At 42.9% G+C, this 25,809-nt stretch overlaps 1 pseudogene; it reads left to right on the top strand.

The window, feature by feature from the left end:
* Positions 1–25,809, top strand: part of LOC115089436 — a 1,328,227-nt pseudogene that overhangs the window by 904,392 nt on the left and 398,026 nt on the right.

The raw sequence follows: 25,809 nt of genomic DNA, 5'->3' as shown, positions 1-25,809 counted from the left end.
TTAATTATTGGGTGTTATTTGATATGTCTGCGCTTTTGAAATATTTTATTTACGTTCAGAAAAGTTTTATGAATTAATTATTGGATGTTCTATTCATCAACTGTTTTGAAAATTTGTTTTTTTTGTTATTAGAATGGTTTTACTATTATAATTGATGTTTTATATTTCTTGATTTTGTTTGTTTTATGATGAATGGTGATATATCTGTTTTTCCATTGTTGCACTGCATACAGATTCTTGCTTGTTGCAGTTTCCAGTTCAGTGTTTGTCTGCACATTTCTATTTATACTTTATGGCATACCTGTATGCAAATGTAAATGTATCTCATGTATATTCATTGTGGATATCCTGAAAACCCAACTGGCTGTGGGGTCCCCAGGACAGGTTTGGGAAGCCCTGCTTTATGGTCTCTTTATTCTGTATTTGAGATAGTCTCTGTATTCTGCATGTTTGACCGAGGTGAGGAATTCTGTTAGCTTGTTGTTTCTGTATATGGATCTGTAGTAGCTTGGCTTTTTCTGTTTTCCCTAATAGAAGGTGTATTAGTGTTCCAAGACCTGGTGTAATATTTTGCAGTGCTGTCTTTTCACGGGTAAGGTTGTTATTGTTTGAGTGCTGGCAATTAATGCTGTTTTAGTGGTAGGTTTACAAAGCCCGTTGCATTTAATAGAGTCTTCCAGCTCATGGTGTTGTATGTTTGTGTTCAGGGTGAGGGCATACTTTTTCACTTAGCCATAGGTGCCAAATGGCCAGGCTATGGCTCTGGCTAGATGTATCAGATGCCTGATTTTAACTGCAAACAAGCTTTAATTTGTATTAAGTATCACACTTTACAGATGCAGCAGTGCATAGCCTGCTTCTGTGATTCTGCCAAGGGGAGATCAAATGCAAATTATTCAGACCAACAGCAAGTACCTTTTCTAGACAGACACCCACATAAACACATACACACACATATACTGTTTTCCAGCTCCACATCTGCTCCCTGTGGCAGTTTCCTGTTCCTCCATGCTCTTTGTTCCGCTAGCACCTCATCCCCCTTACCTACATCAGCATGTGGCACGCTTTAATTATTCAGAACTGAGAGAAATGGCCAATGCACTTGTCATCTCAGGTCCATTCCACAGTAGCAAATTGCATTGCCAGTCTAGATTATGGCATCATTAGAAGAAATGATTTAATTTGTAATATTTGTAGAGTATTCATGCCAAGATATGACCACCTGAGCTTTTTCAATAAAAACAAACATTGAAAGCATTTCAGCACTTTTAAAAATATCATAGGTAGCAGTAATTCAAATAAAATTAAATTACATAATAGCATAGTAGATTATGGCAGATGCAGACCAGTCGGCTCATCGAGTCTGTCCAGTTATTTCAGTTTAGACTGCTCAGGATGTATCCCAGTTGCCAGTCATAGAAGCAGAGGTGCTGCCAGGTACTTAAAAGACTCGGGCCCATAAAGTTTCCCCCTGAGATTTTGATAATTAAATTCGACAATCACAATCAGCCTTCTGTCACCACCCCGACCCCGAGAATGATTCAGTAAATACACAGTACGCTGCTACTTAGACCCTGCTCTTTTTATGGGGACAGTTTAAGAAATCAAGGGATACACTGTTCTGGTTGATTCTTCACGATCAATAATCGCAGGGCTCTCACCAGTTCTGTTCCACTTGACGAGGCACTCCTCGTTTTCACAAAATTATTTAGCCCTCTGCCACCATATAATAAAAAATAAATTTTACATAGAACATATAATAATTTAACCCTGAAAATTATATTCCAGTCGTGGGATTCTAGGCAGAGTCTAAAGTCTTTTACAGGATCAGCATATGAATTATCTAAAAATATTGTACATGAGATTTTGAAATCACAGATATCACATCAGAGACTTTATTCATATCCAGAAACGGGAGCTCTGTGTTTATTATAGCTCATGTATAACATTTTTGGATAATGCTTACATTGATCCAATAAAAGATATCATAGCTTGCAGAGAATCCAGTTTGCTCTAGGGGCCATACAGGTACTAGAACATTCATTACATATTCCAGTCTCTAGAATGAAAAATAAAATGCTTTATTCTGTCTTTGTTACCTGGGAGGGATTTCTTTTCCACTGGTCTCTGGCTCTTTTTTCTGATGTTCTCATCAATCTTCTCCTAACTCCTTTTCCAGGTTCTCCTTTCCATTTTACTTTTTTGTCTTTATCACTTTCTCCCCTCCCTAACATCTGTCTTTACTTAATTTCTTCTACTCTGCTCTAAACATCTGTTACATCAGCATTCCTTCATTCTTTCTATATTCTCACACCTAGATATCATCCCTCATTTTCCCTCACTTCTATCCTTCATCTCTCACCCTCTAGTTCTCCCTGTCTCAAAAATCACTTCCCCGACTCTTCCCTCCATTGCTCCTCTCACCATCTATTTCTCTCTTATTAGGTTGTTCCCTCCAACAATTTTCTATTATCTGGCTTTTTTTCTCCCACAACAACCACCCCCTCTCATACCACTCTCCATCATGCCCATATTGACTTTCTCACCCTCCTTCGATCATTTCGTTTTACTTACCGCTTCTCACATTTTCCCTTCCACTCCAATTTAAGAACATAAGAACATAAGAAAATGCCATACTGGGTCAGACCAAGGGTCCATCAAGCCCAGCATCCTGTTTCCAACAGTGGCCAATCCAGGCCATAAGAACCTGGCAAGTACCCAAAAACTAAGTCTATTCCATGTAACCATTGCTAATGGCAGTGGCTATTCTCTAAGGTAATGGACTTCTCCTTCAAGAACTTATCCAATCCTTTTTTAAAAACAGCTATATTAACTGCACTAACCACATCCTCTGGCAACAAATTCCAGAGTTTAATTGTGCGTTGAGTAAAAAAGAACTTTCTCCAATTAGTTTTAAATGTGCCCCATGCTAACTTCATGGAGTGCCCCCTAGTCTTTCTACTATCCGAAAGAGTAAATAACCGATTCACATCTACCCGTTCTAGACCTCTCATGATTTTAAACACCTCTATCATATCCCCCCTCAGTCATTTCTTCTCCAAGCTGAAAAGTCCTAACCTCTTTAGTCTTTCCTCATAGAGGAGTTGTTCCATTCCCCTTATCATTTTGGTAGCCCTTCTCACATCATCATACCCACTCTGACTCCTTTCCCCCAATTATCCTCTCGCATACTTCTCCTATCACCCTCTCTCTGATCAATCATCCCCTTGTATACTCTCCTCCCCCCCCCCCCCCCCCCCATCTGGCTCCCTATCATATACATCATATATATCATAATTATGCTTCTCCATTACCCATTATGGCTCTCACACATCAACCTGTCATCGTCTATCTTTCTCTCTCTTAAACCCTTCCTCCTCCCAAGCTCTTCATCTGGCTGTCTCTCACCTTCTCCACCTCCATCACACCTCAGGCTCTCTCTCATCTTCCCCTACCCCATGACACCTCTGTCTCTCTCTCTTACATACACCTTCACCTCCTATTCCCCACCTCCACTCCCACCCCACCTCTGGCTCTCTATATCACCATCGTCACTTCTGACTTTATTTCACATACACATCCCCCTCTAACTTCTCTTCTACCCTATTATCACCAGCTCTTTTGCAACCCCTCTCTATGTATTGTGCTCCTGCACTCCCCCACACACATCCCCCTCCTCCCACAAAGTTCTCATACACTCCTGTACCCTTGTTGCATTTACAGTCTCTCCTTCTCCATCAATCACACTCCCTGACACTGCTCTAGGATGTCCTCCTTCCTCCTCCCCTGCTCTGCCCCAAGCTGAATCCTGAGTCCTGGCATCACTGACTGTGGCTGTGTCTGTATCTGATCCAGCCCTTCTCTTCCTGTTGAAACAAGGGGACAGAGTGGGAGGGATTAAGACTAGAGCAGAGGACACAGGAGAACAGAAAACAAATTGCTCTGTTCCCTTGTCCAGCCCCTCTGCCCCTGTTTCTCCTTGCTCACTGCCTACAGTGGGGCCGATGCAATACCGTGCACTAGTCACTGCACATGGCTTAACACGCGATTGGATGCACGTTTTGGCTGTGCGTTCATAACACCCAATCCAATATGGGGATTTAGCACGTCCAAAATGCGCGTCAAATCACCACGTAGCTAATAGCGCTCATCACAAGGAAATCCATGTAGATGACACATGGCCAATGCACCCTCGTAATGCGAAAAATTTTACGCCAGCCCAGGGACGCGTACGCATGTCTTTAAAAATCTTTCCCAAAGTGTACAAATAGAACAGGAATCAGAACAAAACCCTGGTTTCAAAAAAGATAAAATAACAGTACAGTCCTGAATTTTGTTGCCTCTTGAAGGGTTTCAAAGGCTTCACAATATAAATCTGTTTTAATCAATTTTCTAAATGCAAAGAGATTGGACGGTAGGCAGATTCTTCCTTGGACACAGAGTTTCATAATGTACTCTTTTTTTGTATTTTCCAGTCTAATTATTTTTGGTGGAGGCAAACTAAGGACGGCACCCCTCCCCCCACCCCTCCACCATTGATCTACGTGTCCAAGTGGAAATATAACTCAACCAACCCTTCCCTTAAAGCACAAGGGCCAATATTATTCAAGGAATTAAATGTTAACACTGAGGTCTTAAATTGAATCCTAAATCTCATGGGGAGCCAGTGAAGGCTTTCTGAGGTTGGTAAAATATGTTCCCACTTTTTTTTTTAATCCTAAATAGTCTGTTCTGCTGCATCATTGCCTGATTGCAAGGTCTCAGAAGAAACTGTGACAAAACGAATGCCAGTCACAGCTGTATAGTCTTTTTAGAGGACTGCATATGATAAATCAGGATATGGACTTCCCTAGGCACGCACATAAGTCAGTATGTACAATGCCTATTATTGTGTTTCCTTGAACAACAGTCCATAAATTCTCTGAACTTGTAGGTGGCAGAAATTACTCCCTCAGAAGGCAATATTTCTAGCCATGATGACATTGATTGTATTAGCTAACCGGTGTCTTTCTGTGGTAGAAATCTTGTGGAAAGCAAAGTGAAATCTGCTCTAAAGGTCTGCTGTCAATAAAGATTATACAACTATTAAGATTGTCTATTGGATGTCCTAAACAACTTTGGTCTACTAGTATAAATGTGGTCTGTTGTATGTAATGTAGGAAAGCATCTTGTGCATAAAGAGATTTATGGACTTCTGCTGGTCTTAAATGACAAATTTTAAATAAAATAAAATGTCTACAAAGTAGTCATTACCTAGAAAATATGTTATCTTATACAGTTTGATATGTGTTTAGTTGTTTTGGTGGGCCTCTTAATCAGTTCACATAAAATGACACTAGAGGCAAGTCACCATAAGCTTTTTTTTGCTAAAGGGAGCTGTAAACTTTTGGTAACTCTTGGAGTAAACTACAAACTGTATGTTGATGACACACAGTTTTTTTGTTCCTGTGAGATAATCATGGAAAAATACATTTGCTTTTCTTACCATCTGTTTGTTGGCTATTAAAAGCTGGCTTACACATCACAGGTTTATTTTTATATTCCGCCTTTTTGCACTTCAAAGTGGATTACATTCAGGTACTGTAGGGATTTCCCTATCCCCAGACAGCTTACAATCTAAGGCCTGATTTATATCAAAATGCATTAAATATTGCATGCGATAGAAAAAGGGGCGTGTTTTATGGTAGTAGGCAGTTTATCGCAATTTGCACTAATACCTATGCGAAGCGCTAAGTTACCGCAAATTGCGATAATTTTTTCACACTTTGAGATAAGTGCCAGAATTTTGGTATTTCCTACATACAACCACTGGGGGGGACCATTTTTACTATCAGGTCCACTGGGGGGGGGGGGGGAGAGAGATTTATATGTCTATGGGAGGCCCACCTAGTAACTCAAGGTGAGGTTTAGGTATTAGTGTAGGGGTTAGGGGACACTTTGACATTCAAAGTGAGACTTAAGAACAGAACAGTGCTCTCTTGTGAAGATTTGATGACCCTCGGAGTGAGGAAACTCACGCAAAGATGATATTTATGCAATGTTCTCTCAAAGTAGCTAGGCTGAGAGAACATTGCACAAATATCATCTTTGAGTATGTTTCCTCACTCCGAGGGTCATCAAATCTTCACAAGAGAGCACCTTTCTGTTCTTAAGTCTCATTTTGAATGTCAAAGTTGCCCCTAATGTTACTAGGTGGGCCTCCCATAGAGATATAAATACCTATCTAGTGTTAGGGCACTACGGCTAGTTTCTCTCTTGGTGCTCCCAGAGATTCCATTGCACCATATGTTATGATGCTATCACATGCATTAATATAAGCTTGTACCTGAGGCAATGGAGGGTAAAGTGACTTGCCCAAGGAGAAACAATGGGACTTGAACACTGGTCTCTTGGTTTTTAGCCTACTGCTCTAACCACTAGCCTATTCCTCAACTCAGGTTAATGCATAATGTTAATAAAATTGAAGTGTTTATCTTGACACAACAGATCATTGTGTACTGCCACAAAGTCTTTATGTTTAACAGCCACTCCATACTGATCAAGAGTGGGGTATGCAATCTAGAGGTTATCCTAGATTCTACTTTATGTATGCATGAGCACTTCAAAGCTGTAATTAAATCTTCTTATTTTAAATTATGACTATTATGTGGACTCAAAACCATTATTGGAGCAGGATATTTTTCAGCCTACTTTGCAGGCATTAATATTTCCATTCTGGGCTACTGTAATGCTCTGTTTATTGGTTTTCCAAGCAACTCCCTCAGAGCTTTACAGTTAATTCAGAATTCCTCCACACGTATCCTGACTGGGTTAGCCTAAACACTTATTACACCCATTCTGCAATCTTTGCATCAGCTGCCCATTTACTGGTCTGAAAAATACAAGTTAGCATGTTTCATATATATAGTCCTGAATAATTCTGGAAACCTGTGGCTCAGTTCACTTTTGCGTATTCATCAGGTTAGCAAACAAGGAAGTGATGGAGACTCCCTTTCTGAAAGTTGCCCATCTGGTAGAAACACGGGACTAGGCTTTTTCATTGTCTGGGCACTCGTATGGAATTCACCTTCAGAAGAAATCAGCTTGATAACTGATAAAAACAGATTTATGAAATTGCTGCAAAAACATTTGTTGAGGGAAGCTTGTAAATAGAGCCTTTATAACCTATTTAGTTTAGATCTGTTCACTGTGCTGAATGCTGTATAAGCCAATCTTATACCAGGTGTTGCATAACTTTCCTTCCTCCCTCCCCCTAGCCCCACTGGATTATCCCATTAATATAATATTTGTATCATTTTGTAGGCCATTCGGTTTGGAATTTAACAGTATTATACATTACTAAAATGTATTATTTATACGATGGCAAAAAATAGCTTCAGATTGATAATTTTAAGTGCATTGTATTTCATGAGGTACGTGATGCTGGAGCAACCTTTATTACGAAAAAGTGGACGGCTGACAAATTAGGTCAAAGTGAAAGGTGAGTTCCGAGGACATGGGGCAAGACTGCCGACAAGTGTTTTGCGGAATTTGGTGATGGTTGACCACTAAAATTGTTTCAAGAAAGCCAAAAAATTATTGAAAATTCCAGCAACAAGTAGAAAGAAAGCTGGTACCAGGTGGCACGAACGATTTTGGATGAGAGGAGGACAAAAGATGAGAGAGGTGGAGGCTAAGTGGGGGGTGGGGGCGAAGTGGCGGTCCGCCCTAGGTGGCAACAGGAGGAGGGGTGCAATTGCAGCCGGCAGGAAGGTCCTGTGGCGGCGCGGAACAGTGACGTGGCGGGGCAAACCCTGCCAGCAAAAGCAAGGACCCGCAGTGGCAGAGGCCAGCAGCACCGCCGGTATTTCCTGGAGCCAGTGTGGCGGCAAAGAATGGGCCCAGCGTCGTTGCCGGCATTCCTGGAGCTGGAGGCAGAAGAAGAAGAGGCCCTGCAGCATATCTGGGAACTCTCCGGATTTGGCCCGGAGACTCCGGAATTCTGAATGAATTACCGGGTCAACATCTGAAAACTCTGGCTGTGGGGGAAGAAAGCAGGCCTCGAGTGCCACTGGTGAAGGCAAGAGGAGCCCCTTGCATTATCTGATTGGGATACTCATGCATCGCGAGATCAGCAGAAAGGAAGTGCTAGCGCTGCGATTTTTGAATACCGCAGGGCTGGCACAGGAGAAGGAGCAGCAGCTGAGCAGGCTCCCTCCTGTTCCCGGTCAGATCATGCACGGGCCTCTTCTTGCCTTCACCGCCAGTGGGATGGGCTCCCTGGGTGACCCTCTTCTTTCTTTTATGGACTGCCATGCTCCCCCCCACCCCCCCATGGGTGTGCTTTTCACCAGCTCCCAAACACCAGGGCCATGCCACTCAGGGGCCAGCACCAGTTTCCAGCCTGATCACCCACTGCAAGGGGCATCTTGCAAACCTCTAGGTAAAAATGTATTTTTGTTATTATTTATTTACTCTTTTAAAACAAATATTCGCACTTCCAACCACAGGATTTTCCTTTTCTTTGTCCCCACGATATTCAGAGGTATTCTCATGGCAGAGGCTTTGCCTAGGACTAGAGCAGGGGTAGGCATGAATGAGAGTATATCAGGCTGTGAAAAGGAGAGAAGTGAGTGTGCGTGATCGTGTATGTGAGAGAGAGAGGGAGACAAGTGTGTGAACAAAGGAATGAGTGAACAAGTGTGTATATTAGAGTGTGTATATGTAAGACAAAGTTTATGTGCTTACCCTCTCTCACCTCACTACTCACTACTGTGTGTGTGTGTGTGTGTGTACGTGTACCCCCAGTTCACGACAATCTCAGGGTGACAGGTATGGAGAGTGGGAGATTTTTTAAATCCTTAGTTTTAATTACTGGGTGTTATTTGATGTCTGCTGTTTTGAAATATTTTATCGAAGTTTAGGAAATTTTTAAAAATTTGTACAGGAGCTTCTAATTATTGAATATTATTCTATTCATCAGCTGTTTTGAAATGTATATTTTTTAGTATGGCTTTACTATTCTGATTCATTTATATTTCTTGATTGTATTGTTTTAAGGAATAGTGATTTTCTGCCTATCCATTGTTGCACTGCATACAGAATCTGGCTTGTGGTTTCCAGTTCAGTTTTTATGTGCATGTGTGAAAGAGAGAGAGAGAGGAAGAAGTGTGAGTGTGTGAGTGTTAGCATGTGAGAAAGACACAGATGAAGCATGTGTGTGTGTGTGTGTGTGAGAAAGAGAGAGATGGAAGAAGTGTGTGTGTGAGAGAGAGATGGAAGAAGTGTGTGTGTGAGAGAGAGATGGAAGAAGTGTGTGTGTGTGTGTGTGAGAGAGAGAGAGACATGGAAGAAGTGTGTATGTGTGTGTATGAGAGAGAGATGGAAGAAGCATGTGTATGTGTGTGTGTGAGAGATGGAAGAAGTGTGTGAGAGATGGAAGAAGTATGTGTGTGTGTGAGAGAGAGAGATGAAAGAATCATGTCTGTGTGTGAGAGAGACACAGAGGAAGTGTGTGTGTGTCTCACACGCATACATGCTCCCTCTGTCTCTCACCAAGCATGTATGTGTGCGTATGAGAGAGAGGGAGCATATTGTGTGTGTTTGTTTATATGTGTGTGCATGCTCCCAGTCTACAACAATCTTAGGATGACAGATATGGAGAGTGAGAGATTTTTAAAATCCTTAATAGTTTTAATTATTGGGTGTTATTTGATATGTCTGATGTTTTGAAATATTTAACGATGTTTAGGAAATTTTTATATATTGGAAGGGGGGTGCCAAAGAAGTATCCACCCCAGGTGCCAAATATTCTAGGTGTTGTGTGTCCTGGCTGTGTGGGTACCGAGACCGGGCCTGCTCACCTGGCACTACCTTCTACAAGCGCAGGCTTGCCCACTGCCGCGAACCCCCGGTGTCCTTGTCGCTCACTGCGGCCTCCCTCAGCGTCTCCGTCCCTACAGGCCTCACAGCGGAGCTCCCATCGGGGCTCCGCGTCCTTGGCCGGCTCGGCTCAGCCCTTAGGTGCTCACGCTGCTGACCTCTCCAGTCTTAAAGGGAGCAACGTGGGAAAACCCTGGGAGGTGCAAGCTGATGACATCATTCAGGTACCATATATAAGACAGGGCTCAAACCCCTGATCCCTGCCTTGGCAATCGGGTCGACACCGTTAGTATAGTGAGTTTGCCTTCGTGTTCCAGTGTCTCCTGTTCCAGTGTTTCCTGCTCCTGTGTCCTTCCCAGGTAGTACCTATCCGGACTGACTTCTTGGTACTGACCTCTGCCTGCCTGACCATTCTTCTGCCTGCCGCCTGGAACAGACCCTCGTTTTCCACGACTACGCACGGACTGACTCTGGTATTGACCCCCACTTTGGCTGACCTCTCTTGGACTGATATTCTGGCTTTGACCCTTGCACTTTACTTGGACACTCTCTTCCGGCCCCCGGTGACCATTGGGCCTTCGCACTTGGATAACAACCGCGGCTTCCACGTGGCTAGACCTGCAGGTGCTGCCTGTCTCATCTGGAGGACCTCTCTGAACTGTTGCCTTCCCGAGGTCTCTGGAACTTCCGGTTCTGGTCTAGTCCACTCACTCTGCATCAGCCGTGCACCCTTGCTAGTGGTGGGCACACCTCTCCGATACCTCTCCAGGAGACCACCGGAGGCCCACCTAAGTCCAGGCGGTCCGGGTACCCAAGGGCTCAACCTGAGAAAACCCTGGACTGTTATTGATGAAGCTCCAGCTAGCCTCTGTGTCCTTGTGTGCTTCTCCTCCTGGTGGCAGGCGCTCTCTGGGTCCGACCAGAGGGCCGTACCAATCCTGCACCAGGCCAAGGATCCACCTCCAGCGCAACACTCGGTACGCTTCTGGATAGAGGAAAAGTTTATCATTATCGAATCAGGGCTGGTATCCAGGCGTTTCATGTTATTTCAAAACCATTGAAACCAAAACCCATAGAGGTAGATCTTTAAAACATACGTGATCGCGTACTTTTGTTGGCGCACCAGGCGCCAACAAAAGTACGCTGGATTTTATAAGATACGCGTGTAGCCGCGCGTATCCTATAAAATCCGGGATCGGCGCGCGCAAGGCTGCCGATTTTGGGCAGCCTGCGCGCGCCGAGCCGCGCAGCCTGCCTCCGTTCCCTCCGAGGCCGCTCCGAAATCGGAGCGGCCTCGGAGGGAACTTTCTTTTCGCCTGCCCTCCCCTTCCCCTCCCCTTCCCCTCCCTTCCCCTGCCTAACCCCCCCCCGGCCCTATCTAAACCCTCCCCCCCCTACCTTTATTTCGTGATTTACGCCTGCCCAAAGCAGACGTAAATCAACGCGCACCAGCAGACTGCTGGCGCGCCATCATCCGTCCCGGGGGCTGGTCCGGAGGCCTCGACCACGCCCCCGGGCCGGTGCCACGCCCACGGGCCCGCCCCCCAAACGCCGTGTCACGCCCCCGAAACGGCGCGTCATTCTAGCCGCGCCCCGACACGCCCCTGACACGCCCCTTTTCGAAATCCCCGGGACTTACGCGAGTCCCGGGGCTCTGCGCGCGCCGGCGGCCTATGCAAAATAGGCGCGCCGGTGCGGGAGGGCCCTGCGCACGTAAATCCAGCCGGATTTACGCGCGCAGGGGTTTTAAAATCCGCCCCATAGCCAAGACAAGCTCTGCCTGGCGAATTAGTTACAAAATTGAGATGAAGAGGATTTCCTTCATTTAGCACCTTCTGATGAATTTTTCATTTGGTCAGTTTGAAAAACAAATTTTCAAAATGATCAAGTTTGGTCAAAAAGTTTGAATAAAATTAGTGCAAGGAACATCATTGCCAAATTGTCAGAAACCCTACTTGCATTGGTCTTTTTGTCATGTTCACAGTGAAGAAAATGTTGTGGGTAATCAAAGAATGTGGGGAATCTTGTGATGGTGCCTATTTTCAAAATACAATTTTAGCTGAAAATGTTATTCCATTTTTGAATGATCTGGAAAACATTTTGGTAGCAGATGAAGCTACTTTTGTCCATGATAAGGTGCCATGCATGCGAGCCAACACCACACAAGAGCTGCTTAAAGAAAATGGCATTGATTTTTGGGGTAACAACGTTTAGCCAGGGAAGTTTCCAGACTTGAATGCTGCGGAAAACAAAGGTACCATTATTAAGGATGAGGTGGAGAGTTTAATATTCAAGTAAAGTGGTCAGGGACATTATTCCATCAAAACTTTGCATTGAAATTTGGAATTAGTCATATTAAATTTTGAAAATTATATCGATTTATTTCAAAATGTGTTGTGTTCATACATTGCTCGTCTTAAAGCCGTTTTGCAAGTTAACGATGGGCACACCAACTATTAATTATGCAACTGTGCTCATAAGTTTACATACCCCTGACAGAATTTGAAAGATGTGTAGCATTTTAAGAAAACATGAGTGATTAGACTAAACATGTCTGTTATTTTTAGTGTGCTTCAAATTAAACTATTATGCACCACAGAACAGCACAATCGTTAAACAAACCTTAGCAATAAGGGAAATAATAAAATGGTCCTGTTGAAAAGTTTGCATACCCTTAGTTCTTAATCTTATGTATGGCCCTCTTTTGCATCAATGCCAGTGTGCAGTCTTTTGTGATACTTGTGAATGAGGCCCTTTATTTTCTCATGTGGTAAAGCTGCCCATTCCTCTTGGCAAAAAGCCTCCAGATCCTGTAAATTCTTTGATTGTCTACCTCGACCTGCATGTTTGAGTTCTCCCTAAAGTGGCTCAATGATGTTGAGGGCAGAAGACTGTCATGGCCACACCAGAACCTTCACTTTTTTTCTGCTGCAGCCACTGAAGGATTGACTTGGCCTTAAATTTTGGATCATTGTCATGTTGGAAAGTCCAAGTGCGCCCCATGTGCAGCTTCCTGGCTAATGAATGCAAATTCTCCTCCAATAATTTCTGATAAAATGCTGCATTCATCCTGCCATCAATGTTAACTAAATTCCCTGTGCTGCTGTAACTCACAGCCCCCCAAAACAGCAGAGATCCACCTCCATGCTTCATGGTAAGGATGGTGTGCTTATCTTCATAGCATTTATGGTTGTTGACCATAAAGTTCAATTTTGGACCCATCACTCCAAATTATTTTGTACCAGAAGTTTTGAGGCTTCTCTACGTGCTGTTTGGCATATTGTAAGCAGGTGGCATTGGTGCAGCAATGGCTTTTTCCTGGCAACTCTAGCATGCAGCCCATTTTTGTTCAAATATCTCCTTATTGTGCATGCTGACAACACCCACACCACTTTGTTTCAGAGAAGCTTGTATTTCAGCAGAAGTTGTTTGTGGGTTTTTCTGTATCCTGACAAAATTTCCTGGCAGTTGCGTCTGAAATCTTTCTTGGTCTACCTTGGTATTAACAGAACCCATAATTTCCATTTCTTGATCATAGTTTGAAGAGTGCTAATTAGCATTTTCAAATCTTTGGATATTTTTTTATATCCTTTTCCTGATTTATAAAATTGAACTACTTTTGCTTGCAAATCCTTTAACCGTTCTTTTGCTTTCCTCATGCTTCAATAACCACCAAAGTCAGTGCAGCCCTGGATGAAATGTACAAGGGTTTCTCAAAAACTAAGAAACTCATTGAGTATTTATACACATGTAACCCCACCCCAGTGTGCCTGTCCTGCGCAAGTGGGACTATAAAAGATTTTGTTTCTCTTCAGGATTGGAACCACTCACACTGGCTAGCTCTTTCACAATCTCTTTTACTTCCATGGATGGATCCTTTGTAGGTAGGAGGGAAGATATACTTCCAGGGCTCAATGTGACAGGGATGACTCACATATTGTTAGAATTTGTGGACCCTATGGTAGTGCAAAGGTCTTACCTGAGTTGGCTTGGGAAGAAAGGTAGGCCTGGAGTTCCCAGCAACCATCCGATACCCACCTAGGAGGAGTCACGGGTATTAGCACCCTAGGCTGGTCAAAGCCAGAAGGCAGACAGCAGACAAGGGTAATCCAAAAGCCAGTCCAGGTATAAGGCAGGTGGCAGGCAAGAGTAATCCAAGACGGTCCAAGTATAAGGCAGGCACCAGGCAAGGTAATCCAAAGACAGTCCAGGTATAAGGCAGGCGGCAGATGAGAGTAGAGATGTGCTTCGTTTTTTTCTACCGGGTTGTTTTTTGACTCGGATACTTCGTGGTAAAGTTCGGTTTTTCTCATTTAGTTTTTTTGAAAACCGAAAAAAAACGAAACCGGCCCAAAAAATGACGCGGGAAAACAAAGCTAAAAAATCCCCACCCAAGCATTTAAATTCATTTTAATACATTATACACAATCCAACCCCCCCCCCCCCCCCCACCATCCCGATCCCTCCCCAAGACTTACCAACATCCCTGGTGGTCCAGCGGGGTCCGGGGAGCCATTTGTCCCTCCGTGCCCGGCGTGCCAGCTTTGCTCAAAATGGTGCCGATAGCCTCTGAACTACTTTGTCACAGGGGCCACCGGCGCCATTGATCAGCCCCTGTCACATGGCCATCGGCGCCATCTTGTGTTCCTAACATGTGACAGGGACTGACCAATGGCGCCAGTAGTCCCTGTGACATTGTATGGGCAAAGGCTATCGACGCCATTTTGATTACTGGCAGCTGACAACGAAATTGGTCCCGGACCCCCGCTGGACCCCCAGGGACTTTTGGCAAGTCTTGGGGGGGGGTCAGGAGGCCCCCCAAGCTGGCCAAAAGTCCCTGGGGGTCCAGAGGGGGTCCGGGGGGACCTCCTGAGGGCAGGAGATCGCTCCTGGACCCCCAGGGACTTTTGGCAAGTCTTGGGGGGGGTCAGGAGGCCCCCCAAGCTGGCCAAAAGTCCCTGGGGGTCCAGCGGGGGTCCAGGAGCGATCTCCTGCCCTCGGGATGTTGGCTGCCAGTAATCAAAATGGCGCCGATAGCCTTTGCCCATACTATGTCACAGGGGCTATCGGCGCCATTGGTCGGTTGCTCCTACCATGTGACAGGGGCTGACCAATGACACCGGTAGCCCCTGTGACAGTATGGGCAAAGGTTATTGGCGCCATTTTGATTACTGGCAGCCAACGGCCCGAGGGCAGGAGATCGCTCCTGGACCCCTGCTGGACCCCCAGGGACTTTTGGCCAGCTTGGGGAAGGAGTTGGGGTTATAAAAAAGAAAAGAGTAATAGGCATTTTATTGTATCATATTCTAGTTATGTCTGGGCTTGCTGTTGGTGGAGTAAGTATTTATTTATTTATTGTTTTTATATACCGACATTCGATCTCAATCAAGATATCACACCGGTTTACATTCAGGTACTGTAGGTATTTCTCTATCCCTAGAGGGCTTACAATCTAAGTTTTTGTACCTGAGGCAAATGAGGGTAAAGTGACTTGCCCAAGGTCACAAGGAGTGACAGCAGGACTCAAACCCTGGTCTCCTGGTTCATAGTCCACTGCTCTAATTTTCTGTGTTGTGCTGGGCTTTAACTTATCAGTGCCTGTACGTTATACAGCCCAATGGGTGAGTTTAAAATCAAAGTAGTGTCATTAAAAGTAAGAGGAATCTCCACACTAATTAAGAGGAAGAGGGTGTTGGAACACTTAAGGAAATGCTGGGGTAGATTTTACATATTTGCGCAATCGCGTACTTTTGTTCGTGCACCAGGCGCGAACAAAAGTAAGGGGGTGCACATTTCATGCCTGTTCCCTCCGATTTTGGAGCGGCCTCAGAGGGAACTTTCCTTTGCCCTCCCCCTACCTTCCCCTTCCTAACCCACCCCCCCCCCCCTGGCCCTATCTAAACCCCCCCTACTTTTGTCGGCAAAGTTACGCCTGCTGAAAGCAGGCGTAACTTTGCGCGTGCTGGCCGGCAGCCCCGCTCGTGTTCCGGTCCTGGGGGCTGGTCCGGAGGCCTCGACCACGCCCCCGAAACGCCGCGGAACGCCCCTGAAACGCCGCGTTGTTTCGGGAACGCTCCCGGACACGCCCCCTCCCGTCCCTTTTCGAAAGCCCCGGGACTTACGCGCGTCCCGGGGCTTTACGCAGATGGATTTACGCACGCAGGCCTTTTAAAATCCGCCCCTTAATGCTGAAATTGATCTACTACAGGAAATTCACCTTAAAGACTCAGAACACCTTAAGCTTAAAAGTGGGTGGGTGGGACAAGTGTATTGCTCAAGGTATAATTCCAAAAGTAGAGGGACATGTGTCTTAATCTATAATTCACTGCCCATTAAAGTAAAGGATTCTGTCAGGGATATGGAAGGGAGGTGGATTCTTTTAGTATGTGAGCTTTTTTCTTCTTGTTTTGTCCTGGGATCAATCTATAGCCCCAAAACTGACCATCTCTGGCTAGGTTTCTGAACAATTATGCAGACCTTCCTATGCTGCTGTATAGAGATTGGAATGCCTGTCTTGATCCCCTTCGGGATCATTCTTCTGGACAGTCCCAGGTGAATGAGCAAAACAAGGCTTTTATGGACTTTATTTCTCAATTTAACTTTAAAGATGTCTGGAGGATTCCAAACCTGATGGGCAGGGATTAAACCAGTTTTTCGGGGAGATAGTCTTACAGTAGAATCAACTTTTTCTTTTGCTCAGCATCCTTATTAGATGAGCTCTCTTTGTATAATATACTTTAGTCTTCCATAAAAGATCCTCACCCTATTTCTTTGTTTTTCTCTTCAATTAAAGTGCCTGCAGCAAATGGATCATGGTGGCTTAAAGGTTTCCCTTGCTAGAATCAGGGAGTAATCCTTGTGGTGAAACAGAAGATCTGAGACTACCTGTTCCATGAGATCATGGAATTTAGGATGGCCCAATATAGAGACATTAAGGCGGTAGCAAGGGGCTGTATTATTGCCTATGCAAATCGCCTTCATAGGCAGAGTCAGCAAAAGCAAAAGGAGCTTGAAGGAAAAATCCTGGCACTTGAAAAAGAGCATAAGAAGACCAGGAATAGAAAACTGTATGCTGCCTTACAACTGAAATGGAGGAGAGGGACGGCACATTCCATTTTTTGAGACAGTAGTTTTATGTACATGGGAATTGTTTCATTGCTTGTTTAATCATGTAGACATGTAAACGTCCGTGAGTACCCATCTGGATAATAATATAATTGTTTTGCCTAAGAAAGACACAGACCTACTCAATTGTGGGTCAAAGCAGGACAAAGAAGGTCTATCCTTCAAAGCAGAACAAATTCTATCCTTCCTCCTCAAAGATCAGAAGGTCTATCCTTCCTCCTCTGAAATCAGAGCGGCCTGGGAGGGAACTGGGGAAGGCAGCGCGGCTCGGCGCGCGCAAGGTGCACAACTGTGCACCCCCTTGCGCATGCCGACCCCCAATTTTATAACATGCGCGTGCCTGTGCACGCAAGTTATAAAATCGGGCATACATGTGTGCGCACCGGGTAGCTCATGCACATGTATGCCCATGTGCACCTTTTAAAATCTACCCCTATAAGATTCCGGCAGAGACATTGCCTATTTATGAGAGGTTGCAGTAAGCACTGCTTAGGGGAAGGGAAGGAGATCATTGCTTGAGGACTTTGAATTAGGTGGAGTGGATGTTTTGTAGACCAGTGGGGAAGTTTAACGGTATTTCGGGCATTTATCGGGGTCTCATGAAATTGCTAGTATCGAAGGACAGGATATGATCCCTGATATGTCTATGGAATAGGGAGTTACTGTTGCAGTTGGAGGCGGAGGACTGGGTGGTATTATGGGAGGGAGCTCCTTGTTGTTCCTTCTGTAGACGGAGGGCAGATTTTATGGACACAGTGCTGTTTCATAAAATTAATCCTTCCTACTCTGCTTTTTGCTGGAGGGAATGTGGTATAAAAGGCTCCTTTCTTCACATATGGTGAACTTGTCCACATGTGCAAGAATTTTGGGCTCAGGATTTTTTAGGTGGTTTCCCATATATCAGGACCAGAGCTTAAAGCCTCTCTGAAATTGGCCTTGCTTGGCTGCTGGGATTCTTTTTTGGTCTCAGGAAAGCTAAAGGCTTTAATGGGCCAGATGCTATTAGCCAAAAGATTTACAATAACTCAATCTTGGAAGAGAATACCCTTTCTGGATAATTGGAGGACCCAAGTTTTTGAAGTAGCTGACATAGAAAGGTTGATATATTCTCTTAAAGGCTCTCTTAAGCCATTATGAAGCATTTTGGGGGAGGTTTAGACATATTGCTCCATTTCTCCCTAGAGGGCGAACCAGATCAGCTTGAGCAAAAAGCCTCCACGGTAGATTTTCATTTTCAATATTGTTTTTGTTTTTCTTGCTTAGCTGGGTTGGTGTGGGGTCTAGATTAGTATGATACATGGTTATGTGCTGTTCTATATTATGGATTATTAACCAATCAGTCTCGTATACTTCCCTTTCTTTAGTGCTCTGTCAATCTTTGCCAGATTTGTATATTGAAATTTGACAGTGGAATGTCAATTTATCTTGATGTTAAAATAAAAAGTTAAAAAAAAAACTATACTATTTCTCTCTCCTGCTTCTTTCTGTAACTCCTTCTTGTGCCTCGGGGGAAGCATTTTTATAACACTCTCCCAGCTCACACCTCTTGAAACCTTCCACCTCTGGAAATTTCCCAATAATAAGTAATACACTGTTAAACCTATAACATTTTCCTTCTAGTGGCCAATAGGAGGCACAATTAATTAAGCAAAACATGGGCACTTCATTCTGTTTTTCATTTTATTTAAAAACATATGCACATCCCTAATACCCTTATTGGACACAAGAGCTGGAAGGAGGTCTTCTCCATGACTTAGCCTCAGTGCCACTCTGTAACCAGCAGAGATCACTGCAGTAATGGCAGTCAAATGCCCTCCCTCCCTCCCCACCCTTGAGTGCATCACCTCTGTGGATTGCCTGCAATGCAGCCAGAGCCACAGGACTCTTCCTACCCTGCACTGTCCATTTTCTATGAAACCCCTTGGCTGATGTCCTCCATAGGAGGAGCCAACATTTACACGCTCAAGTTATGATTTTATAACCTGAGAATGCAGTGCACATACGGTTATTACCTGCTCATGTTTACTTCTGATATTTATCTGGTATAAGTCGAAATAAAACTCTTTATGGCCAAATGCTGACAGGGTGACAGGTCTGGGTAAACTGGGGGGAGTGCAGGCTGAAGAACCAGGAGAGTCTTGATGACCTAAAGATAGACTGGGAAAATTGATGGACTAATTGGTAATTTCCTTCACATGCACATATTATAAAATGTGCTCACTTGCAAGTTCAAAAGCCGACAAGTCCTAAGGAAAATACACAAATAACCTTTCCTCATATAACTGCTTAAAATTAGGAGCACCCATGCACACAAATAGGCATATATTATATAACAAGTACACATTTAGTAGTAGATGATATAAAATGTATGCGTGTATGGTTGCGTGTCCACATACACGTGTATATTTGTGTGCATGCGTTCATTTTAAAGTTACTGTCCCTGGATTCAGAATACAACAAAAAAAAATTAAAGAAGGGTGGATAAAACTTCCTCTAAAATCCAAAAAGAAGTAAAAAATGTTTCTCCAAAAGAGAGGATGAGTTTCTACCATCTGATTCAGACCTTATTCCTTAAGGCCCAAGGGTATTCCCCCTCCAAATAAAAAGAAAATTTAAAGCAGGACAAACTCTATCCTTCCTCTTCAAAGGTCAACTAAAAAATCCACACTGCAAAATGATGTCCCTGGTTTTATAAAGCCATGACATTATTATCACGGCAATCCACAAGGGAAAAATGTATAACCATGTAAGGATACTTCCATTTTACCTACTCAAATGGAATATTCCTACTAGTAGAGATCCAGTGGGGTTCTCTGCATCTATGTATAGGTGATGCCCTTTGAAATAAATCAGTTTTTCATAAGGATTTCAGCATTAATACAATAATTCTGAATAAAATAAAGTGGCCTTATTGCACAATTTAATTTGCAGCATTCTGAAGTTGGTGGGATTTTGGGGGATTTTTTTTAACATTTTTTGGCTTTGCTAATTTTCTCTTGCTCCTTTGGGCTTCCAGCTGAAACAGAATTTGCATCTATTGGTCTATGGCACTATGAGACTTCATCAACTACCTGGTGATGTTTCCCTATTTTATATCCCTCTTTGAACTCAGCCCATTCATAGAAACATAGAAACATAGAAACATAGAAATGACGGCAGAAGAAGACCAAATGGCCCATCTAGTCTGCCCAGCAAGCTTCACACACATTTTCTCTCATACTTATCTGTTTCTCCTAGCTCTTGGTTCTATTTCCCTTCCACCCCCACCCTTAATGTAGAGAGCAGTGATGGAGCTGCATCCAAGTGAAACATCTAGCCCGATCCGTCAGGGGCAGTAGCCGCCGCAACAAGCAAGCTGCACCCATGCTCATTTGTTTTACCCAGACTATGTTATTAGCCCTTATTGGTTGTTTTTCTTCTCCCCTGCCGTTGAAGCAGGGAGCTATGCTGGATATGCGTGACGTATAAGTCTTCTCCCATGTCGCTGAAGCAGAGAGCCATGCTGGATGTGCATCGAAAGTGAAGTATCAGGCACATTTGGTTTGGGGTAGTAACCGCCGTAACAAGCCAGCTACTCCCCGCTTTGTGAGTGCGAACCCTCTTTTCTTCTCCCCTGCCATTGAAGCAGAGAGCTCTGCTGGATGTGTGAAGTATCAGTTTTTCTTCTCCCCTGCCGTTGAATCAGAGAACTTTGCTGTATATGCATTGAAAGTGAAGTATCAGGCTTATTTGATTTGGGGTAGTAACCGCCGTAACAAGCCAGCTACTCCCCTCTTTGTGAGTGTGAATCCTTTTTTCCACATTTCCTCTTGCTGTTGAAGCTTAGAGCGATGTTGGAGTCACCGTAAGCCTGTGTATGTTTATTTAATAAGGGTATTGACTCCAGGCAGTAGCCATCATTCTGGCGAGTCACCCACTCTTCATTGGCAGCCTCTTGACTTTATGGATCCACAGTGTTTATCCCACGCCCCTTTGAAGTCCTTCACAGTTCTGGTCTTCACCACATCCTCCGGAAGGGCATTCCAGGCATCCACCACTCTCTCCGTGAAGAAATACTTCCTGACATTGGTTCTGAATCTTCCTCCCTGGAGCTTCAAATCGTGACCCCTGGTTCTGCTGATTTTTTTCCTTCGGAAAAGGTTTGTCGTTGTCTTTTGATCATTAACACCTTTCAAGTATCTGAAAGTCTGTATCATATCACCTCTGCTCCTCCTTTCCTCCAGGGTGTACATATTTAGATTCTTCAATCTCTCCTCGTACGTCATCCGATGAAGATCCTCCACCTTCCTGGTCGCCCTTCTCTGTACCGCCTCCATCTTGTCTTTGTCTTTTTGAAGGTACAGTCTCCAGAACTGAACACAGTACTCCAGGTGAGGCCTCACCAAGGACCTGTACAAGGGAATAATCACTTCCCTTTTCTTACTCGATATTCCTCTCTCTATGCAGCCCAGCATTCTTCTGGCTTTAGCTATCGCCTTGTCGCATTGTTTCGCCGACTTCAGATCATTAGACACCATCACCCCAAGGTCCCTCTCCTGCTCCGTGCACATCAGCCTTTCCCCCCCCATCGAATACAGTTCATTCGGATTTCCACTCCCCATATGCATGACTTTGCACTTCTTGGCATTGAATCTCAGCTGCCATATCTTCGACCACTCTTCCAGTTTCCTTAGATCCTGTCTCATTCTCTCCACTCCTTCCAGCGTGTCCACTCTGTTGCAGATCTTAGTGTCATCCGCAAAAAGACAAACCTTACCTTCTATCCCGTCCGCAATGTCGCTCACAAAGATATTGAACAGGACTGGTCCCAACACCGATCCTTGCGGTACACCACTTAAAACCGCTCTCTCTTCAGAGAAGGTTCCATTTACCATCACACGTTGTCTTCTGTCCGACAACCAATTTGCAATCCAGGTCACCACCTCGGCACTCACTCCCAAGCTTCTCGTTTTATTCACCAGTCTCCTGTGCGGAACCGTATCAAAAGCTTTGCTGAAATCCAAGTATATGATATCGAGTGCTCTTCCTCTATCCAATTCCTTGGTTACCCAGTCAAAAAAGTCAATCAGATTTGTCTGACATTCATCGCAGCAATGGTTCTTTTTCAGGGGTCACAAATAGTAGCTCCTTCAAGAACCCAGCTAACAGGGACCCTAACGCTGGTTAGTAGGACATTACTGTTAAATGATGGCTGAGACTCCCTCACCCGTCATAGCATCCCTTACCCTGGTTGGCCCAGGGAGCAGAAATCTGGCCTGGGAATGGAACCCAGCACTTCTACATAGCAATGTACAGCACTTGCAACTGAGCCACTGGGACAACCCCAGCATTCAAAGGTTTTGCCCAGTGTTGCACAGTCATTTGGAATGCAATACAATAAGAGACAGAAAGAAATGTACCACATAAAATATCATTTTATTCATATTTATGTGTACCTGTGCAGCTTTATGATAGAACTTTGATAACTAAACATTTATTTCCCCCACTGGAGGTGCAATGACTAGCTTTCCCCTCAAATAATTTTCTTTGAGGCTGTGTGTGTTTTTGTTTGCAATTCTGCAGATTGATTTGGAAGAACAAAACTTTACATTAAAAGTTTTGAAGGACAGATGGTGGCATTTCCTTTATAAAATGACTCATAGTGACAAAATCTAGAAAATATTAGGCAATCAGTCACTTTTTATTGACAACATGTGAGCAAGCATTCTTCCTTTCATTTTTTTGCAGACATTAAATAACTTCTCCTCACTTCTGTGTGTATATAGTTCTTTCAGAAGTTCTGTTAATACTGTGAAGAAATCATATCGTGTTTGTTTTATCCATAAAAACTGACATTTCTTTATTTGGTATTGCTTTAAAAACCCTTTGAAGTTGCACTGTTTTTCTTCATACAGGAAAGATGCTGGTGCAATCCAAATCAAGGACACATCGATGGTTGTAGCTATGGCACCTCCTGATGGTGGAAGACATGCAGTAACTCTTCGGTTTCTTAGGCATTATAATGTTCTTTCATTGGACACCTTCAATAATGAAACCATGAAGAGTATATTCCAGCCCCTGGCTGACTGGCATTTCAACCAGGGCTTCGACATATTCCTAAAGAGAAATTCAAGAGTAAGACAAAACTGCTATTCAGTACAAGCCAAGAATTTTCTGTTTATTTATGGGTAACTTAACTGTTGCTATTGATAGGGATGAAACTGTTTTACTTATCTCAAGATTCCTGGAGCTAGATGGATTTTATTGGGTAATGCTATGGACATAGGACTTTGTAGGTAATCCCCAGTACAAGTCTTGGCATTATTCAGCAAATTATCATTATACTGTAGACTAAAGATAATCTAGACTCTGTACTTATGAGAAAAAAATGCATCTCTTAAATGACTGAAGAAACTCAACCTTTAACTTTGTGGTTCATCATTTAGTTAAGAAATACAGTATATTATGTTGTATTGCTTACATGCAAACATACATTGAATATTGCATATTGAATATAATGAAAATGATATATTCTGATTCGCTGCAGCACTAAAAATCACTTTCAGACAATGTCATACTAAATCTTTCTCTGGCACTGTAAAAGAAAAATAGTTTTGTTCTTACTGTTATAAAAACATTTCTTGTTCATTAATGCTTGATTCGGAGAAAATAACTTCCCCATCTATGGCTGTTGTTTAAATAACATAATAGTACATCGTTTAAAGTGTTTTAAACTGTTAGTTATTGAAAAATAAGGATATGTGGTTTAGATTTTAAAAAAATACACAAATTAAATATTAGTAAAACAGTGTCTAGTGTCAGCTGTGATAAACTGTAGGTTAGCTGGCTTCAAGAATAAACTTGAGTCTCGAGGACATTTGGGCTAAGCTATAGACAGGAAATTACTTAAGCCTCCCAAGAAGGGCATTTAAAGCATCTCTTGTCTTTAGCCAATACTTTAGATATAGCTGTATTATGTTGTTTATAGATTGATGGGTAAGAAGTTAGTTTAAGCAAGTACTGTACAGGAACTGACACCATTCGGAAGAAACTTCCTGACATTACTGACCTACTTCAGAACTGCCAACCGGATTTAATCTGTAATTCAGAGTCATGGTTGTTAGAATTGGATGTTTTATTATTAAATCAGTTTCAGGTGAATGGTTATCAAATTTCTTCACATCCTAGATCATATAAAAAAGGTGGTGGCATATTAGTCATAGTTAATCAGAATATGGATTGAAGGTTTTAGAATCTGATTCTATGCCAGAATTAGAGGCCTTAGTTCTACGTAACTCTTCTTTGGGTCTATGTGTAATTTATTCTCCTCCTACGTTTCTTGAAAAGAATCCCTCGGCATTGGTTGATATGCTCAATTCATTCAATGCTGATGTTAGAGATTTTATCGTTTTAGGTGATTTTAATCTACATGTCGATTCTGTGCCTCTCTCTGATAGCTGTGAAATTATTCTTGAGTCAATGAACACTCTGGATTGGTTTCAATTTATTAGTCAACCCACTCATTCCCATGGCCACACCTTGGATTTAGTTTGTTTTAGAACTTCACTTTGGTATTTATTCACTTTGGTATTTTAATTCATTTACTGCTAAATGTGAGGCTGTCCCTTGGTCAGACTATTTTTTAGTTGAAATCTCTGCTAGCTTAACTAAATGGTCTATAGTTAAAAAAAAAAATCAAACCAAATAATTTGCAAAAGAAAGAGATTTGAAGTGGATGCCTTATGTATTGTATACAGGAACATCGGTATATAAAAATTAAAAATAAAAATAAAAAATAAAATAAAAGGGATCTGGTTGCCTAAGCTGAGGGAAAAATAATTTGACAATATTGAAGATGCAGTTTCTTTACAGGTAAATTTGCTGAATGATACCTTAGATCAGATTGCCCCTTTGACAGAATCTGTTTCCTGGAGGCCTTACAGAGCTCCTTGGTTTGAAAAAGAAACGATAACTAATAAAAGACATCTTAGAACTATTGAATATTGCTGGAGAAAAACTAAGTCCGAAACCGATTGATTAGCTTATTTGAACAAACTGAACGATTATAGGATTGAATCAAATTGGTTGAAACGCCAATTCTTTTCAACCCAAATTCAGTCTGCTCCAAATCAGCCACGTGAACTTTTTCATATTGTCAAAACTTTATCATCTAGGTCTTTTTCTTCTGATAGTCAAACTGATTTAAGCGCTCAAGAGTTTCGTCATTTTTTCAATGACAAGATTGAAAAGATTAGTTTGTCTTTTTCTCAAGTTACTACTCCAGAGATGAAGGAGTCAAATACTCTCTGGTACATCTTTTCTACGGTAGGATCAAGTGACGTCTCTGAGTTAATGAGTTAATTAAAACCAAATTTCTGTCTAAATGTTCAAACGTCTCATTCAAGTGTCTTAATAATGAGTTATCATGTTTTTTTGTTAGATATGATTAATTGCTCCTTGCAGGAAGGAGTTTTACCCAAAAGTTTGAAATCAGCAGTGGTTAAGCCTGTATTAAAAAAGCCTGTTTCTGATCCAAATAATATAAATAGTTATTGCCCAATAATTAATCTTCTCTTTCTTACCAAATTACTGGAAAAAGTCGTACTGAAACAACTCTAGGAATTTCTGGATGATCATCATGTACTAGATGATCACCAGTATGGACTTTGATCCAATTATAACACTGAGACATTTTTACTGTCCCTTTTTGATATTTTCAGATTTGAATTTGACTGTAGTACAGGGTTCTTTTTTGTTCTCTTAGATCTGACTGCAGCATTTGACACCATTGATCATTCCATGCTTATCAATCGCTTATCAAACATAGGGATAGGAAACACAGTA

This window comes from Rhinatrema bivittatum, chromosome 4, assembly GCF_901001135.1.
Source record: "Rhinatrema bivittatum chromosome 4, aRhiBiv1.1, whole genome shotgun sequence".
Taxonomy (NCBI): domain Eukaryota; kingdom Metazoa; phylum Chordata; class Amphibia; order Gymnophiona; family Rhinatrematidae; genus Rhinatrema; species Rhinatrema bivittatum.
This window is presented reverse-complemented; position numbering and strand designations above follow the sequence as displayed.